This window comes from Somniosus microcephalus, chromosome 14 (genome assembly GCF_052327205.1).
Source record: "Somniosus microcephalus isolate GS21.2 chromosome 14, FLI_Smic_1.0, whole genome shotgun sequence".
In the NCBI taxonomy this organism is placed as follows: Eukaryota; Metazoa; Chordata; class Chondrichthyes; order Squaliformes; family Somniosidae; genus Somniosus; species Somniosus microcephalus.
The window spans coordinates 112,936,769-112,957,465 of NC_141000.1; the positions used below are offsets into that span (position 1 = coordinate 112,936,769).

Consider the following 20,697-nt stretch of genomic DNA (forward strand, 5'->3'; position numbering starts at 1 on the left):
AATAACTGCTACACAATCTGTCTGGTCAGGTGTTCAAGGTGTGTTCATTAACTCAGTGCTAACATCACTTCCTGTTGCAGCACGAAGGTTACCCACCCTTCAGGAATTCACAGGCCTCTCCAGTCTGTTTTAACCCCTCCCCCCCCACAAGCTCCCAGCACTGTACACTCAATTCAGCAGAAGCACACATATTCAGTGCTTCCCAAATCACAGGCGGGCTTTCCCTGCATAATATGGGAGCAGATTTTCCTTGGGCCAGGGCAAAGTGCATAGACACTCCTTAAAACCTACCCCTTTGACCAAGGTTTTGGTCATCTGCCCTAATCTCTCCTGATGTGGCTCATGTCAAATAACACTCCTGTGAAGTGCCTTGGGTCGTTTTACTACATTAAAGGCGCTATATAAATGCAAGTTGTCGTTCAGGACAACTGGGGAAGAAGGGTCACCACAGCCATAATGGAGCCCGTCGATTTTTCATCCATTTAAGATATAAATGGGACGTCGGGCAGACTCCATACCATTCCAGGGGTGTGAGCCCCACCGAATTTGACTCAGTGCTCAGTCCAAATTGTTATTTACAACCAAGCATTGAGGGGAAAATCTAGCCCTATCCCCCCCACACCTTGTTAAGTTCATTCCTCACTTTTCCTTTGTACAGACATTCCAATGTGAGGAAACATTTTCAAGGATGAAGGCTTGAGGTGTAACCAAATTCACTGGAGATTCAGGGGGGCCCCCCCTGTGTACTCAGACTCAGCAAGAGGAGCAGGGAAGGGCTTCCTTGATGACTCAATCAGCTTCTTATCCTGAAGGCTCAGGGTCAAATGCCCATACAGCGCTAAATTAGCTGATATTTAATTGGGGAGGCAGGAAAGGCAATGCAGCAAGACAACTGGAGGGGACATTGGTGCCTGGACAGACTCTGTTAACAGCAACCTCTATTTTAGGGGCTATAAATATAAGATAGTCACTAATAAATCCAATAAGGAATTCAGGGGAAACTTCTTTACCCAGAGAGTGGTGAGAATGTGGAACTCGCTGCCACAGGGAGTAGTCGAGGCATTTAAAGGGAATGTAAGTAGATAAGTCAGTACATGAGGGAGAAAGCAATAGAGGAATATGCTGATAGGATGAGATGAAGTAAGTGGGAGGAGCTCGTGTGGAACATAAACACCAGCATAGACCTGTTGGGCCGAATGGCCTGTTTCTGCTCTGTAAATTCCATGCAATTTTGAGGTAAAATCATAGAAACATAGAAATTTACGGCACAGAAGGAGGCCATTCGACCCATCATGTCTGTGCCGGCCAAATAAGAGCTATCCAGCCTAATCCCACTTTCCAGCTCTTGGTCCGTAGCTTTGAGGGTTACGGCATTTCAAGTACACATCCAAGTACTTTTTATATATGATGAGGGTTTCTGCCTCTACCACCCTTTCAGGCAGTGAGTTCCAGACCCCCACCACCCTCTGGGTGAAAAAAGTTCTCCTCACTCCCCTCTAAACCTTCTCCCAATTACTATAAAATATGCCCCCTGGTTATTGACCTCTCTGCTAGGGAAATAGGTCCTTCCTATCCACTCTATCTAGGCCCCTCATAATTTTATACACCTCAATTAAATCTCTCCTCAGTCACCTCTGTTCCAAAGAAAACAACCCCAGCCGATCCAATCTGTCCTTATAGCTAAAATGCTTCAGTCCTGGCAACATCCTGGTAAATCTCCTCTGTACCCTCTCGAGTGCAATCACATCCTTCCTGTAATGTGATGACCAGAACTGCACGCAGTATTCTAGCTGCGGCCTAACTAGTGTTTATACAGTTCAAGCATAACCTCCCTGCTCTTATATTCTATGCCTCGGCTAATAAAGGAAAGTATCCCGTATGCCTTCTTAACCACCTTATCTACCTGTCCTGCTACCCTCAGCACTCCATGGTCCCTCTGATCCTCTACGCTTCTCAGTGTCCTACCATTTATAGTGTATTCCCTTGCCCTGTTAGTCCTCCCCAAATGCATTACCTCACACTTCTCCAGATTGAATTCCATTTGCCACTTTTCTGCCCACCTGACCAGTCCATTGATATCTTCCTGCTGTCTACAGCTAACATCCTCACTATCAACCACACGGCCAATTTTTGTATCATCTCCAAACTTCTTGATCATGTCCCCTACATTGAAGTCTACATTGACGGTGCTAATGTGAAATACAGGGGCAGGTATGCCTCAAATTTCAATGTAAAATACTAATGTATTTACATATGGCCTCCCTGATGGGATACTGATACATACAGATCAGCAGGTCCCAGGGTTTGAATCTTGGCCTATGCTGAGTTAACTCAGCTGGACAAGCAGTCGGGAATTCATATGGCATGGTGCCCCTGGGCTAGGGAAGAGTAAAATATCAACAACGGTTCTTGCTCCTGATTGCTATCCAGTGTTGAAAAGTGCTTGTATCAACACTAAGTAAGGGCAGGATTGGGCCCAAAACTCAAAGTCTAGACTCACATTTAGGTGAAGTACTGGAGTTGCGGCTGGATCCCGTGGAACTGCACTCCAGCAATAATTAGCAGCAGTGATTTGCATTTATATAGCGCCTTTAATGTAGGAACATGTCCCAAGGCGCTGCACAGGAGCGTAATCGATGAAAATTGACACCAAGCCAAAGAATGCAGGTGACTAAAACCTTTTTTAAACAGGTAAGTTTTATCGAGGGTTTTGATGGAAGAGAGAGGCAGAGAGGTTGAGGGAGGGAATTCCAGAGCTCAGGGCTTAGATGGCTGAAGGCGCGGCCGCCAACAGTGGGGGCGAAGGGAGTGGGAGGTGCACAAGAGGCCAGATTTGGAGGAGCGCAGGGATCTCGGAGGGTTGTAGGGCTGGAGGCGGTTACAGAGATAGGGAGGCGGGGGTGGGGGGGAGGCTACGGAGGGATTTGAAGCAGATACCTTCAGGAACACGAGGGACAAAAAGCAGGGGGCGGGGGAGGGGGGGAAACATGTGTAAGAATAGAAAATTGCTGTGTCGGTACAGTGTTTTATATTTGATCAGATACTGTAAGTGGCGTTTTCCTTAAAAAATTTGTTGATTAGGATGAACAATAAAGATATAAAAGGCAGACGCATTTTTTGCTGATTTCAGAGAAGAACAATTGCCCTTAATTGGACAACTCCAGATGATATTCACATTTGTGTTATTGCAATATCCCAATTGTTAGATTTTTATCCAGGACTGCCCGACCAGTTTGACAATTGTAATCCCACATCCAATATGTTGTTATTATTTGTATAAATGTAGCGACACCCATATTACTCACTCTCACCGCATTCTAACCGATTATAATAAATTAGGGACTTAAAAAAAATCAGCCAATCAGAAAACCAGGGATAGCTAAAATTCAGTGTTTAGTCTGTTCCTATCAACGGTGCATCACACCTATGGATATTGGATAAATATTTGAAGAGGAAGTATATAAAAGAAGTTAAGGGGAAGGTGAAGGAAATTGGTTGAGAATAGAGAGCTCGAATTGATTGGCCTTTTGATCTGTAATTTCTATGATAAGGAGAAGCTCGATAAACTCATGAGAGAGAAAGGAATAACAACTTGTATTTATATAGCGCCTTTAACCTAGTAAAACGTCCCAAGGTGCTTCACAGGAGTGTTACAAGACAAAAATTTGACACCGAGTCACATAAGGTTAAATTAGGACAGATGACCAAAAGCTTGGTCGAAGAGGCAGGTTTTAAGGAGCGTCTTAAAGGAGGAATAAGAGGCGGAGAGGTTTCAGCAGGGAATTCCAGAGCTTAGGGCCCAGGCAGAATTAGAGGAGCGCAGATATCTCGGGGGGGAGGGGGGGGGGGGTTGTGGGGCTGGAGGAGATTACAGAGATAGGGAGGGGCGAGGCCATGGAAGGATTTGAAAACAAGGATGAGAATTTTGAAATCAAGGCATTGCTTAACCGGGAGCCAATGTAGGTCAGCGAGCACAGGGGTGATGGGTGAATGGGACTTGGTGTGAGTTAGGACACGGGCAGCCGAGTTTTGGATGACCACATGTTTACGTCGGGTAGAACGTGGGAGGCCAGCCAGAAGTGCGTTGCAATAGTCAAGTGATAGGGTTAGATGAAGTAGGGTTGAAGGAGGCTGGTGTGGAGCATAAACACCAGCATAGACTGGTTGGGCCGAAAGGCCTGTTTCTGTGCTGTACATTCTATGTAATCGCTACGATAAATTTGCTAATGTATAGTTTAATAATAATAATAATAATAATCATCAACTTTATTGTCATTGTTAGTGCACAAGTGCAGTACAACGAAATGTAGGCTTGCGGCTCCCGAGAGTGTACATTTAGATTAAGACATTTAAACATTCAACATACATTTGGCTTGTAATACATTAACATAAACATAACCATAATAAAGTGCATTGGCAGATGTGCAGGCTTTAGAGTTTATTTGTGGAGTTCAGTAGGATGACAGCCCTGGGAAAGAAGCTGTTCCTAAATCTGGTCGTTCAGGTGCGAATGCATCTGTAGCATCTCCCAGATGGCAGGGGGGTGAACAGACTGTGGCTGGGGTGGGTAGGGTCTTTGATGATGGTCCGTGACCTCCGTAAACAGCGTTTCTGGTATATGTGCTCTATGGTCGGTAGCCGGGTGCCGGTAATGCGTTGGGCAGTTTTGACTACCCGCTGCAGGGCTTTCCAGTCATAGTAGCTACAGCTGCCATACCATACTGTGATACAGTTCGTCAGGATGCTCTCTATTGTGCAGCGGTAAAAGGTAGAGAGGATCAGGGGTGACAGGTTACATCCCTTCAGCCTCCTTAGGAAATATAGGCGCTGCTGGGCCTTCTTCACCAGAGAGGAGGTATTGAGGGACCAGGAGAGGTCTTCCGTGATGTGGACTCCGAGGAACTTAAAGCTGTCCACCCTTTCCACCACAGCCCCATGGATGTGGATGTGACTTCCGCCTTTAGACTTCCTGAAGTCCACAATGATTTCTTTGGTTTTCTTGATGTTAAGGGCCAGGTTGTTATCGGTGCACCACTTCACGAGATGCTGGACCTCCTCCCTGTAGGCTGACTCATCGTTGTTGGTGATCTGGCCTACCACCGTGGTATCATCCGCAAACTTGATGATGGTGTTGGAACCATGAACAGCCACACAGTCGTGGGTGAAGAGGGAGTAGAGGAGGGGGCTCAGCACACATCCTTGTGGGGCCCCCATGTTCAGGGTCAGGGTGGGGGGGAGGTGTGGTTACCTAATTTGACAGACTGGGGTCTGTTGTGATTTGCAGTTACTGCCCTAATGGTTCAGTAGTAAGTGTTCTACAGTGTTATACTTAGTATAGAGGCCAGGAGGTCACTGGTGGGGCTACAATGTCAAAATTCATAATTGAAGGAATCGATGCTATTAGATTAGCTATTGAAAAGGACAGGGAGCAATCTAGAGTAAAAAAGTTTAACTGGGGGAAGGCCAATTTCAGTGGGATGAGAACGGATCTGGAAAAAGTTAGAGATGTAACAGGTTTTAAGCAAGTGTAGGAGCAGGGAAAGGGGGAGGGGAGGAAAGAACAAAAGGGAAGGTCTGTGATAGGATGGAAGGCAGGAGAGATTAAATGACAAAAGGGATGATGGCGCGAGGCAAAAGGAATGAGACAAGTTAAGAAACAAAAGATGGGTCTAGAAGAGGTGTAAATGGGAAAATCAGAATCATTACCAACAGTTGCTGGCCGAAAAAATGCAGACAGTGGTTATGACCTGAAAATGTTGTGTCCGGAAGGCTGTAAAGTGCCTAATCGAAAGATGAGGTGCTGTTCCTCGAGCTTATGTTGAACTTCATTGGAACAGTGCAGGAGGCCAAGGACAGAGAGGTCAGAGTGGGAGTAGGGCAGAGAAATGACAGCGACCGGAAGCTCGGGGTCACGCTTGCGAACTGAACGGAGGTATTCCGCAAAGCGGTCACCCAATCTGCGTTTGATCTCCCCAATGTAGAGGAGACCGCATCGTGAGCAGCTGACTGTACCACTGTTTTACTTGCTTCTGCTATTATTAGTGAAGGGGAAAATATTGCCCTGTGTATGTGGATCTGGTAAATGCTCACATGTACTCACAAGTATCAGTCAAAATTTCTTAATTAATTAATTTCTTAATTTTAATTGAATTTCTCTTGTGTTTGTAACTGGGTCACAATGTGCTGTCAATTTAAGAGCAGGAAAACCCCACACATACAAAGTATTACGTAGAATTTGCAGCACAGAATCAGGCCATTCAGCCCAACTGGTCTGTGTCAGTGTTTATGCTCCACACGAGCCTCTTCCGACCTTACTTCATCTCACCCGATCAGCATAACCTTCTATTCCTTTCTCTCTCGTGTTTATCTAGCTTCCCCCTCAAATGCATCTGTGTTATTCGCCTCAACTGCTCCCTGTGGTAGCGAGTTCCACATTCTCACCACTCTCTAAGTTTCTCCTCACTCTCTAAGTTTCTCCTGAATTTCCTATTGGATTTATTAGTGACTATCTTATAATTATGACTCCTAGCTTTGGACTCCTTCAGCGTAAATGAAATAAGTCAACAACATCCATTCCTAATCAACGCCGAGCCATTTACTTGATTTAAACAGTCCAGTATGTAAGGGATGGGGTGGAAATACCATGCAACAGGTTTGATGAGAGATACTGGACTGGGCATGAGTAACATTTTTCTACTTTACAGTATCAGCTGTCACATGAATAGAAATTGCATTATGTACAACTGTCGTTGTGAATTAACTGGCACAAAACTAGCCTGGTAGGTAGTACTGGACTGGACTTGGATGTCTAGAAAGTCAATGTAGCAGTCACGTGACAAGCTGTCCCCTTCTCCCTTGGTAAAGGAAATGGCCATCATACAGCTGATGAGGAGACGCTGTGACTTGGGGCGAGGCCTGTTGGAAGCCATTAGCCGGAGGCCAGGTGCGAGAAGATGCTTTCGCGTTTGAGGGTTTGCCGCCTGCAGTGATCGGGCTGTGGAGAGACTAACTCTTGCACCTTGAGGTGGTGGAACCACCATTCAGTGGGAGATGGGTGTCTTCATTCTCCGGTCAGGAAGACAGGGGTGGTGGGGGGGGGGGGGGATGGGGGGGGGAGGGCAATGGAGTGATATAGCTTGCGGTGAAACAGATACACACGGCGGGTCATTCAGCATCTGTGGAGAAAACAAGACGAGATATCAGTTTGGGTGCAGAGCCAATTTTGAAGGAAGTCCTCACCCGACCTGTTAACTTGTCTGTTCTCTCCAAGGCTTGCATCCTACTAGCATTTCTCCCCTCCTTTCCTGAAGGCGCTGATTATTGTTGTGCTACGGCTACACGGGCATCAATGGCGCTCCCGCACCTCGCGCAGGTGGCCATACTTTATCAAGGCCGGAAGTAACGGAGGACTATTCAACTGTAGGGGGAATCTCAGCTCAGGCCAATGCCGTCTGCGTCCGATGTTCTCACAGGCATGCACGCTTCAGTTAAGGGTTTGCTGGACAACAGTCAGGAGCAGGAAACTCTTGACTGATTTTACCCGTCCTAACACATGGGGTGCTCAGGCCAGGGTTGGGCGAGCTCAGCTCAGATCAGCAAACTCAGCACTGACTGTGGCTTGAACCCGAGGCCCCCCCGGTCTGTATAACTCATCAGGTCAACTTACTTAGCAATTGGGGAGCCTTATATATTGTGGCGAAGCAGAAAGAGAAACACGCATTCAGCATTTGTGGCGAGAACAGACAAGATAAAGAAAGAAAGATTTGCATTTATATAGCACCTTTCACGACCTCAGGGTGTTCTAAAGTGCTTTACATACAATGAAGTATTTTTTGAAGTGTAGTCACTGTTGTAATGTAGGAAATGGGGCAGCCAATTTACGCACAGCAAGCTCCCACAAACAGCAATGTGACAATGACCAGATAATCTGTTTTAGTGATGTTGGTTGAGGGATAAATATTGGCCAAGGCACCACGGATAACTCCCCTGCTCTTCTTCAAAATAGTGCCATGGGATCTTTTACGTCCGTCTGAGAGGGCAGACGAGGCCTCGGTTAAACGTCCTACCTGAAACACGGCACCTCCGACAGTGCAGCACTCCCTCAGTACTGCACTTAGGAGTGTCAGCTGGGGTTTTGTGCTCAAGTCTCTTACTGAAGTGAGATTTCATGCTAAAAGGCTGCAGGGGAAAGGCAATCCTAGAGTACGTGCGAGTATCAGCAAGTCTGCGGACTACACTGAGGTTTGAGGGCGAGCAAAACAACCGGTTTTAATTTCCATCTCTTCAACTTCATTTCAGAGGGATGGTTCATCTGGGTGGGAATGTATAGGGAAAGCATGGCCACTCCTGAAGACTTATATCATGGGCTCTAGGGCTCTTTGAAACCATAGAAGATATAATTACACTTTTCACCAGCCTTGTTAGCATATTTTCTCATTTCAGATCCCCCCGCCCCCAATCTGTTTCCTGTCCTCCTCTCCTGCACGCATCGACTAGTTTCCGTGGTTACAGTTTCATGGGTGTCATCCTGCCCAAGTGTCCACCTGTAAGCCTCGACAACGAGGCTTGTTACAGCTGTGAGGAACATCATAGACCAACCCAATCTTGCTGTCACATGACATCCACACACGTGACCTTTCTAACAGAGGTCTCTGGACAGGGCTCAGGAGCCCGAGCCATTCCTCCCTTCCTCTTGTAGTCCACTTTAGTATTCAACTGAGACAGAACTCCCCAATGGCTCAGCTGCGATGACATGAATTCATGCTAAAAATTGTCATCAATCCTATTCATTACTACTGCTGCCCTCCACGGCCTTGTCCCAACCTAACTCCCTTTCACGCCTTTGGCCTCCAGTGCATCGCCAACCTGCTCCACTCCTCTGTTGGCGGTAGTCTGGTAGGGAGTGATTTTCTGACATCAGAGGAGGCAGGTTTGGAGGCAGGAAAATCAGAATCGAAGAGGTCGGGTTCAGAACCCGCCTCCGTGGAATTGCGCCGGTGCCGGTTTTGGAGGTCGGGAAAACACTCCCGCCTCCAGCTGGCCATTGTGCTATTAAAAATCCTTAAATGCTCGTTAATGGCCTCTCTAAGCCTATTTTGAGAGGCCTTTGTGATTTTTCCAGCTTTTTGGCGTGATCCACGCACCTCCTAAACCACGCCAGGTAAACCTGGCGGGTTGACTCGTGGGTGTCCTCCTCACTGCTGCAGGTCTAACAAGATATTGTTTATTGCAGCAAGGATTACTTGCAGGTGCCAGACCTTGGCTTTAAAAGGTCTCTGAGCACTTTTAGAAGGCCTTCCGAAGTCGGAGGTGCTGCAGCCTGACTCCATCAACTGTGGGACCTCCTTGGAAGACCCTCTCCCCAATTACAATGAGCGCTTCCCCAAAGGAGGCATCTACAAGCAGCATGGGAACCATTCATTTTGTTTCTGCATGGACCTCAGATGAAGATGAAGAGGAGGAGGAGGAGGATCTGGAGGAGGAGGAGGAGGAGGAGGTCGGAGCGCCGGTGTTTCGACCAGTGACAGTGGCAGCACGCGAGCATATGTCTGCCCAGGATGCAAGGGATGAACTTATCATGGCCAGATTTGCATAGGTTGCCCAAGTTGGCACATGTCCTTGGCTCCATCCTAGGACATGTGACAATGGACATGACTCTCTGGCCTCCTTTCACTCAGGCCACCAACCTGACAACGCAAGTGTGGCGGTGCCTGCAATGTGGAGCTGTCTAAGGCAAAAGAACAGATGGCATAACGCCAACATTTTGGCTTCAAATCATTTTAATGCTTTCCAACAGGGATGGCATTTCATCAATACACAGAAACAGTCTCCCAATCTGCACACCGATCTGGAGGTTATATCCCTTGCCAGCTGTACCCACACAGCCTTGGTTTCTTTGGCAGGCCTCTTCCTCCGAGATGAGTGGAAGAGCACCTCCATGCTAGCCGTCACCCCCTCAAACAACATTTGCAGCGCCTCATCCGAGAGCCTCGGGTAGACCCTTGCCTTGGAATTGGACATAGTGGTTTCTCAAAAGATGTTGGAGGTGGTGCAGGAGACGCAGAAATGCTGTGGAATGAGCCAAGGGAGCAAGAAGCCATAAAATCAGACTGGAAAAGTGATGTCAACAGAGGCGAGTTTCAGTCCCAAAACACTAATTGAGTAAGGGCATCCCACACCTCTGAAATCAAGTGGCCAATCATGGGAAAATCGCAAATTTTTGACACCCATCAGTGGAAGCGAGTTTCAAACTCACACAAACTGAAACCCGCCTCCATCTCGCCTCCAGTGGGAAAATCGCCCCCGTAGTCTCTTGTAGTCTGACAGTCTGGCTTTGAAACAATTCAGCTCTCTGCCTCCCTCCCCACCATTAAAAACCTGCTCAAAACCCATCTATTCGACTATGTATATATATATCCATCCCTCTATGGTCTTGTGTATCCCTATCTCTTGTAACCTCCTTCAGCCCCAGAACCCTCCAAGAACTCTACGTTCCTCTAACTTTGGTCTCTTGGGCGTCCCCTACTTTCTTCGCCCCACCATTGGCGGCTGTGCCTTCAGCTGTCCAGGCCCCAAGCTCTGGAATTCCCTCTACAAACCTCTTTGCTTCTCCACCTCTCTCCTCCTTTAAGACTCTGCTTAAAACCTAACTCTTAGACCAAGTGTTTGGTCGCCTGTCCTAATGTCTCCTTCTTTGGCTCGGTGTCATATATATATATATATATTGCTGTGTGTCTTGGTGGAAGGAGATTGGAGTGAGTACATTGTGCTTTCTTGTGTTCTCGACATAACCTTTTCCACACTCGCCACAGTATCAGTACCCTCTGGCTGCGGTTTTCCCGCACTTGAACAATAACACTATTGCCAAGTGTAACTGGAGCATATTGTTTAAGTGAGCATTTGACTTATTCTACTATACATACTAGTTTTCTAACAAGGTAGGGTGCCAACAGGAGTTTAGACAACAAATTTAAAATGGTGCCTCTCTGTCGCCATTAGTGCACGTATATCTAGGGAGTTCGAGGCATGTTTCCCTAGAAAATGTTTGAATTTTACTTTAAAATGGTGCATTCTTATTCATTATAAACACCGTTCACTAACAAAATGTAAGAAAAATAAATATGAATGAAAGAACTTACATTTATATAGCGCCTTTCACGACCTCAGGACATTTAAGGCGCTTTGCAGTCACTGAGATACCTTTGAAGTGTGGTCACTGTTGTGGTGTAGGAAACGCGGTTTATTTGTCTTCCAAAGTTTACATTTCCACATTTTTTACCCGGACGTACCGGGGGGTAATTTAAAATCCCACAGGACGGGCGAGACATGTTGGGGAACATGACCTCAACTGCCCGCAAACGTGTTTACTTACCGTTTAACTGGGGTGGCAGTGGTCGGACGAGCAACCCTCTCTGGAGAGGTGGGTCGGTCACTAGAATAGGTTAATGAGGCCGCGTGCCTCAGATTTTATCATCGATTTGGATTTAATGGCCACGGGCCGGGATTCTCGAGGCTCGGGAAACCCGGCTGCTAAAGGGAGGCGAGAACTGCCGGATCCAGCAAGCAAATGCTTTTCCAGCAATGCTTGTGGACCAGGAGTGCTTCTCCCCACCCCAGGCCCCTCTAGTTAACCTGCCGTGGCTTGTCTCTCCCCCCGCGCCCCCTCCACACAATCGGCTGACCCCCCTCAGTCACCACGATCTCTCGGACCCCCCTCGCTGTGATCTCTCCTCCCCACAATCTCTCCCTGCCCCATCCCGTGATCTCGCAGCCACTATATTACATCAGGGGTCTCTGTTTGTACAATACAATTCTTTCCACATTGTACCAAAGGCAATAAAGGCCGGAGGAACAGGAATTGGAAAGACTTTCGCAGAACTAAAGCCAATGACTGGCAGTATAAATCCTGCGGGAATGTGAATTGGGCAAGAGGATTGGAGAGAAACATCTGCAGAACTCCAAAGTATGCCAAACTAGAAGAAAGATCATGGTTACCGAGGTGGATTTAATAGTAGGGAAGCTTTAACTAGGCGGGGAACTAATAAGTGAACACAACTGCTTCTGCCTGAAATAAACGGAGCACTTAAGACGTTGTAGCCGGCAACTTTGAAATTGGCGTTAATGCAAATGGCTTTTTGGCCGAGATAAGCGACTGTCCATGTTAAACGTGGACTGTAACACATACCACAACATTACATATGCAGTAACTCCCACACAACAGGCCAGGATATCCTTATTAACTGTAATAGTCAATCAAAGAAAGCAGAATAACAGGCACGTTACTTTGTTCTGTTCAAATAATGATGGGCTGAGGCATCGTAACCACAGCTAATAGTCCCGTCAATAGTGTAACTATTGCTAATGCACCTCACATTGTTTGCAATTCCAAGGCATAAGTCACCTTCAGAATGAACATTCATTTCCGGTTATTAACAAGTATTCAAACCACATAGCAACAATTACTCAGTCAGTGCCTTATATTTTATCGTTTTATTCGTGACAATTGATTTATGTGATGACTTTCATTTCTCCAGCACTTATAAGGCTAAAATAAAAACAGAAAATGCTGGAAATAGTCAGCAGGTCAGGCCGTGTCTGTGGAGAGAGAAACAAGAGTACAATTTCAAAATTTGCGGATGACACCGAATTGTGGGATGCAGTTAATACAGAGGACTGTGACAAAATACAGGAAGACATTAATAAACTTGCAGAATGGGTGTGTAATTGGCAAATGAACTTCAATATAGATAAGTGTGAGGTGGTACATTTTGGTAGGAGGAATAAGGAGGTTGCATATTCCTTGGAAAATAAGGGGGAGAAATTCGGTGGGCTGCGCCACCAGTTAGCGCCTAAAGAGGGCACTCAGTGGCTTTAGCGCCACTGGCCACGCCTCCCGCGATATTTAGCTGGGGCGCTAATGGCGGTGTTAGCCTGTTGCGCTGCACCGCCGCCGATGATGTCATCAGTGTGCGCAGCGCCCCGCTACCGCCCCGATCGCAATATTTGGCAGCGACCACCTCTGTAGTGCCGCTCGCTAATCGTGCCCGGTTCACGGGGCCTACCTGTGGCGGCACTGGTGCAAATTAAGGTGGAGGTGCGGGGCGGCCGTTTTTTTCAGCGGCCGCCTGCCAGCACCTCCGTCCCCGGCCTCCTGATCTCCGCCCGCGGCATTGCCGGCTGTTTTCCGAGAGCCCGGCACTTCTCCTCATTGCCGGGCTCTTTTGCCGGCACTCGCGATCGCTCATCGCGCTGGTGCAGGCCCCTCCCCCTTAACAATGGGAGGAAGGCCTGCAGTACCGCAGCGCGCCGTGCCACAGCGTATGGCGCTGCGGCACGTTGCGCTGCGATATTCAGTTTCAGCGCCCTAAGAGGGACGCGGAGCGCCTCGAGCCTCGCCCCGTGTCCCTCTTGGGGCGCTCAAGCTGAATTTCCGGCGATCGCTGCTGCTCCGATCGCAGCGCTAAATCTGGCGCCCAGGCGAGCTTGGCGCCCCGTTTGCGGCTCCACCCAATTTCTCCCCCAAAGTGTCTAAATGGAGTAGAGGAGCAGAGGGATCTGTGGGTACAGATACACAAATCACTAAAAGTAGCGACACAGGTTAATAAGGCCATAAAAAAAAAGGACCGGGGTTCATCTCTAGAGTGATAGAGAGGTTATGTTAAACTTGTATAGAACCTTGGTTAGGCCACACTTGGAGCACTGTGAACAGTTCTGGTCTCCATATTATAAAAATACATAGAGGCACTGGAGAAGGTGCAAAATAGATTTACTAGAATGATACCAGAACTGAGAAGGTTATAACCTATCAGGAAAGATTGAACAGGCCGGGGCTCTTTTCTCTAGAAAAGAGAAGGCTGAGGGGTGACCTGATCGAGGTCTTTAAGATTATGGAAGGGTTTGATGGGGTCGACGTGGAGAAGATGTTTCCATTTGCGGGGGAGTCCAGAACTAGGGGCCATAAATATAAAATAGTGACTAATAAATCCAATAGAGAATACTGGAGAAACTTCTTTACCTAGAGAGTGGTTAGAATGTGGAACTCACTACCATATGGAGTGGTTGATGCGTAGATGCATTTAAGGGGAAGCTAGATAAGCACATGAGGGAGAAAGGATTAGAAGGATATGTTGATGGTGTTAGTTGAAGAGGGTGGGAGGAGGCTTGTGGAGCATAAACACCGGCATAGACCAGTTGGCCAAATGGCCTGTTTCTGTGCTGTAAATACCTTGTAATACTTTGTAACATTTCAGATGACCTTTCATCAGAACTGGAGTCAGACACTGTTGCTGAGTAAAGAGATGTGGCTGTGAACCCCTCCAAACAGGTTCCCACCTTTGCCATAGCTGATGACACCGAGCTCTACCTCACCACCTCTCTCGATCCCTCCACCGTCTCCGATTTCAAACCCAACACAGACGGATAAGATGAAGGTCTCCTTTTTCTGTTGGGTGTAAGGATATCACTTAAAATAGGTTTTGTTCCTGGCCCATGAATTGTTTATAACTAATATAATCCTCTGAGCAACAGCATAAGGTGTAGGAACAGAAGGAAAGTCACAGTTGAAAGTGCTCTTAAAGGGAACATTACTGAGGGGTGACCTGATTGAGGTCTTTAAAATGATGAAGAGTTCGATAGGGAGTCCAAAACTAGGGGCAATAAATATAAGATAGTCACCAATAAATCCAGAAGGGAATTCAGCAGAAATGTCTTTATCCAGAGACAGGTTAGAATGTGTAACTCATTACCAAAGCAGGTAGAATCATAGAATGGTTACAGCACAAAAGGAGGCCATTCGGCCTGTCGAGCCCATGCCGGCTCTCTGCAAGAGCACTTCAGCTAGTCCCACTCCCCCGCCCTTTCCCTGTAGCCTTGCAAATTTATTTCCTTCAGGTACTTATCCAATTCCCTTTTGAAAGCCACGATTGAATCTGCCTCCACCACCCTCTCAGGCAGTGCATTCCAGATCCTAACCACTCGCTGCGTAAAAAGTTTTTCCTCATGTCGCCTTTGGTTCTTTTGCCAATCACCTTAAATCTGTGCCCTCTGGTTCTCGACCCTTCCGCCAATGGGAACAGTTTCTATCTATCTGCTCTGTCTAGACCCCTCATGATTTTGAACACCTCTATTAAATCTCCTCTCAACCTTCTCTGCTCTAAAGAGAACAACGGTAGTTGGGACGAATGGCATAGATGCATTTAAGAGGAAGCTAGACAAGCACTTAAGCAGAAAGGGTTAGAAGGATATGCTGGTAGGGTGAGATGAAGTACGGTGGGAGGAGGCTTGTGTGGAGCATAAAACGCACCTGCAGTTGGGTCGAATGGCCTGTTTCTGCAATTGCCGTAAAGTCTATGTAATATTATTTTTAGTTAAACTGCAAAATTGAGGGCAATTTAGGAAGTAGAGGTAGAGTGGAGGAGTTTCTCTGGACTACAGGCTGAGGAGCTGGTTGGTGCAAACCCGAGTGCTGCAGTGCCATCTGTTGTGTCCGTCAGTAATAAGACACAAGACTGCAGGAGAACGGTACAACAGGTGTTTACTCAACGTGGCTCACTCTGGAACTGAACTGTACAGATTACTACTCAGTGCTATATACAGGTGTGGTCACTGCCGGTACATGAGCTGTAAAAAGTAGTTCCCCCCTTAAAGGTATATACATTCTATATATACATTACAGTTCCTCCCCTTTTAGATTAACAGTACCATAACACTCATTTAACAATTAAATATCAAACTAATTACAATTAACACTTTTAACATACAACGTTATCTGAAAATAGTCCATTTATATATTCAGTCTTTGGGGAGGCTTTCTGATCCTTTCTGGATAATGTAGTGTATGTACCCGTCTACCTTTAAGGGAACTATTGAATGTAACCGTTCACCTTTAAGGGAACTACTTTAGGTGTGGCACTATTTGTTTGGCTTCTGTATACTGTAATACCGATAGTGACCACACCAGTATATAAGTGTTGTAGCAGGATTTCTGGGGCAGATTCGCCCGGACCTTCGAATAGTAAAGACCTGTTTGTTTGTTACTTCTGAAGTCTGTGTATTTATTAACTGCACAACCCACAGACTTTACAGTGGCGACGAGTCCGATCGTACCCTGCGGCAAGATTACCATAAGCAACGAAGAGCGTCGAAGAGAGACAACCGCCCTCGTCGTGCTACCAAAAGAAAACACGAGGCTGCAACAACAGAAAGCAGGAAGACTAACAACAAAAGCTGTATCAGCAACAGGCACTGACTACCCTTCTGCCACGGTGCGGAGTGAGCCGACCAGCAAGAAACAAGGCGGCCGACGAAACTGTGAGTAGGGGAAGGTGTAGAAGTATCCGGAGGATAAGGGCAGAGCACTCGACCTCGGTCGAGGGGGAGCTGTGCCGGCCAAAAGTCGGGTCCAACGGCGTCGGGTGACAGCCGGACCGCGATCGGCGGGAAAACTCCGGGCAGCGACCGCAGCCACGAAGCGCTGAGCCTGCGAGTAGGCGCGGGAAGAGAAACCCAGCCGCAGCCGGGGAGGGGAACACCGGTCTGCGAGAGGGCTGGGGAGGCGAACGGGAACCGTGCGGGTGAGAGCCGGGTGCGGAGAGAGAGACTGCGAGGAGCCGGTCCAGCGGCTGAGCTGTTCTCCACCAACGGGGTACTCAGAGCCGGCAAAACCGAACGTGCGGGAGTGGGTGAGAGACACAGCCGAAAACGGGGTGAGAGACTGCGCGAGAGCCAGTCCAGCGGTGAGCTGTTCTCCACCAACGGGGTACCCAGGGCCGGTAGCATCGAACGTGCGGGTGAGAGAGACAGAGCCGGGTACGGAGAGAGAGACTGCGCGAGAGCCAGTCCAGCGGCTGAACTGTCCTCCGCTAACGGGGTGTACCCAGCGCCGGTAGAGCCGTGCGGGCGGGAGGAAAAGACATAGCCGAGTAAGGGGAGCTGTGCGGTAGCCAGCCAGCGGCTGAACCTGTCCGCTGAAGGGGAAGCGTACCCCTTCCACCGGGAAGAAACACGGGAAGCCGCCATTAGGCGGAGAAGACGCCAGAAGCGGGAAACCGCCATTGAAGTGGGCGGGGCGAGAAAGGAAGAGCGGGAAACCGCCATTTTCGCGGGAAAACCGCCAACTTGATTGACATACCGCCATTGAAGTGGGCGGGGCGAGAAGGAAAGAGCGGGAAACCGCCGATTTCGCGGGAAAACCGCCATCTTAGAAACAAATAAATAAATAAGAAATACTGGTGCTGCTCCCAAGGGAAGAAAGATGCCTAAGCGAGGGAATATTAACGACTTTAATTCTGAAATAGAAGACTGGGCCACGTACGTGGAACGCATAGAGATCTATTGCGAAGCCAACAAAATAGAGGAAGACGACAAGGCGATAACATTGCTAAACTCGATGGGGGCAAAAACATACGGGCTCTTGAAGCATCTAATAGCACCAAATAAACCAGTGGATCAGACCTTCGAAGAGATTGTGGCTGTGCTGAAGGACCACTTGAACCCCACACCGCTGATGCTGGCTGAACGATTCAAATTCTACGCAAGAACGCAGAAGAAAGATGAAAGCAATGCGGAATACTTGGTCGAACTGCGTAGGCTAGCGAAATACTGCCAGTTCGGAGGGAATCTGACAGAAGCGCTGCGGGACAAGTTCGTATGCGGATTGTCCAAAGAAGGGACGCAGAAGCGACTACTGGAAGAGAATGACCTCACACTGGACAGTGCTGTCCTTATAGCTGCATCGCACGAAGCCGCAGCGAAAGGAACGGCGGAAATGCAACTAAAGGCGGCGGCACTCGGGGTGGACCAAATTACTTCAAGCACAACAAAATGCTACCGTTGTGGGAAGACAACGCATGACCAGAATCAATGCTGGTTTAAGAACCAAGAGTGTAGGAAATGTGGCAAAATGGGTCACATCGCGAAGGTATGCCGGTCCGGGAAAAAGATCAATAATCAAAGGAAGCCACCACCAGAAAAGTACAACAAGGTACACAAGGTGGCTGAGAAGAGTTCAGACGAACAGAATTCAGACTCAGACCCAAACAATCAGGAGCTGGGTAGTCTGAGAATCCACAATGTGGGTAAAGAAACGGATCTACAGACCATCTGGGTCATACTAAAAATAGCTGGAGTCCAAATAAGAATGGAGCTGGACACTGGATCAGCTCTATCAGTCATCAACCGAAGGGACTACCACCGGCTATTCTCTCACATACCTTTAAGAAATACCAAGTTCGTATTACAGACATACACGGGGCATAACGTATACCCCGTGGGGAAAATAAGGGTCAAGATCAGAGACTGAATCTATGAACTGTTTCCGCAGAGACGGAACCTGTGAACTGTTTCCACCGAGATTATATTTGTAAATTGTTTTATATGACATTGACTCCACCGAGATTATAGCTGTAATTTGTTTTATAGGAAGTTGAAGATATGTATGTTTAACGGGGACTCTGTAAGTAATAAGCTAAAAAGGGAGGATTGTAGTGTATGTACCCGTCTACCTTTAAGGGAACTATTGAATGTAACCATTCACCTTTAAGGGAACTACTTTAGGTGTGGCACTATTTGTTTGGCTTCTGTATACTGTAATACCGATAGTGACCACACCAGTATATAAGTGTTGTAGCAGGATTTCTGGGGCAGATTCGCCCGGACCTTCGAATAGTAAAGACCTGTTTGTTTGTTACTTCTGAAGTCTGTGTATTTATTAACTGCACAACCCACAGACTTTACAGATAATGCCTTTCCCGAGTGTCTCGCTCTTGGTGCAGAGGCGATTCTGGCACCCTGTCGTCGGTTGGGTCATCAGCTTCCGATGCTACTGTTTCTGAGGTAGATGCGACCTGTACGTCGGGTTCCTCACCAGGTCCACATGGGCGAGACATGGGGTTGACTTGTTCCTGTGACTCTAGGATCTGGTCAGCATGGCGTCTCACGATGTTCTCTCCAACGTCCACTGTGTACATTAGTGGGCCCTGTCGTGTGCATATCGTTCCTGGCTGCCATTTTTCTGTTCGGTAGTCGCGGGCCAAGACTGGTTGCCCTACATTGAAGCTCCTTGTTGGCTTCTCATGGATGTGCTGGAATTGCTTACTCTCAACATCTCTTCGTACGTTTGGTCTGAGCAAATCCAGGCGAGATCGTAACCTTCGGTTAAAGAACATCATGGCCGGGGCCTGGTTGGTGACTGCATGTGTCGCATTCCGGTAGGCGAACAGGAAATTGTCCACCTTATGCTGCAGCGGAATGTTGTCATTGTACATAGCCTTTATTGCCTTCTTAAAGGTTTGTATGAACCTCTCAGCCAATCCATTTGTGGCTGGATGATACGGGGCGGATGTGTAATGCCTTACCCCATTCTTCTTCATAAACCTCTGGAACTCTTCGGACACAAACTGTGGTCCGTTATCGGAGCAAATCTGTTCTGGCAAGCCGTTCCTGGCAAAAATGGTCCGTAGGACTGCAATAGTTTTCTCCGTGGTGGTGGTGAACATTTTGATGACCTCAGGCCATTTCGAGTGCGCATCCACAGCTATTAAAAACATTGAGTCCATGAATGGACCAGCAAAATCAATATGCACCCGTTGCCATGGAGATGAGGGCCACTCCCATGGGTGTAGAGGGGCATGTGGTGGTGCATTTTGGACTTTCTGGCATCCTGAGCAGCTCTTGGTCAGGTCCTCGATTTGTTTATCGATTCCCGGCCACCACACATAAGCCCTGGCAAGGCTTTTCATTTTTACCCCTCCCAGATGACCCTCATGAAGCTCATTGAGCACTCTATCCCTTAACTTGGGTGGAATTACCACTCGGGATCCACACATCAAGGTCCCCCGGCACACTGACAGATGTTCTCTTCTTGACGAGAATGCTAGCAACAGTGAGTCGCCATGTGCTGGCCATCCCTTCACCGTCAAATCATATACCCGAGACAGTGTCGGGTCATTTCGGGTCTCCTTTTCTATACGAGCGTTAGTTACCGGTAGGTATTCAACTATAGTCGAATGAAATATTTCGACAGGATCCACTGCTGGTGCTTCCTCCGCAGTAGGCAGTGGCAGGCATGATAGCCCATCAGCATTTCCATGCTGTTTCGTGCCCTTATATTCAATCGCATAGTGGTGCGCCCCTAGAAAGAGTGACCATCTTTGTAGTCATTGCGCAGTCATCACCGGAACGCCCTTCTTCGGATTAAAAATGGAGACAAGGGGCTGGTGGTCAGTCAGCAAGGTGAACTTCTGCCCGTGCAGATAGTGATTGAACTTTTTCACTCCCCACACTAGGCTGAGGGCCTCCCTGTCAATCTGGGCGTAGTTATGCTCGGCTGAGGTTAGTGATCGTGACGCAAAGGCTATTGGCCTCTCTGAGCCGTCCGAGAATTTGTGCGACAGCACCGCTCCAATGCCGTAGGGTGACGCATCACACGCCAACCGAATTGGTAGTGCTGGGTTGAAATGGGCCAATACCTTTTTCGATGTGATTAGTGTTTTGCTCTTCTGGAAAGCTCGTTTACATTCGTCACTCCATTTCCATGGCACCCCAGTTTGCAGTAGGGTGTTCAGTGGGTGTAGTATTGTAGACAAATTTGGCAAGAACTTATGGTAGTAGTTTACCAGCCCGAGGAATGACCTCAGTTGTGACACGTTTTCCGGTGCTGGAGCCTTGACTACTGCCTCAATCTTTTCTAGGGACTTATGT

General features: G+C 47.8%; 1 protein-coding gene across 1 annotated transcript in view; it reads right to left on the minus strand.

Annotated features, from left to right (window-relative positions):
- Positions 1 to 12,488: 12,488 nt before the first annotated feature.
- The window catches only part of LOC147107856 (histone H4 transcription factor), a 41,356-nt gene continuing 33,147 nt past the window's right edge, over positions 12,489 to 20,697 (minus strand). The window contains exons 10-11 of the transcript XR_015080898.1: positions 14,225 to 14,440; positions 12,489 to 12,594 (exon numbers count right to left, since the gene is read on the minus strand). The gene's annotated coding sequence lies outside the window, so the exon portion shown is untranslated. The remainder of the gene's footprint in view (positions 12,595 to 14,224; positions 14,441 to 20,697) is intronic.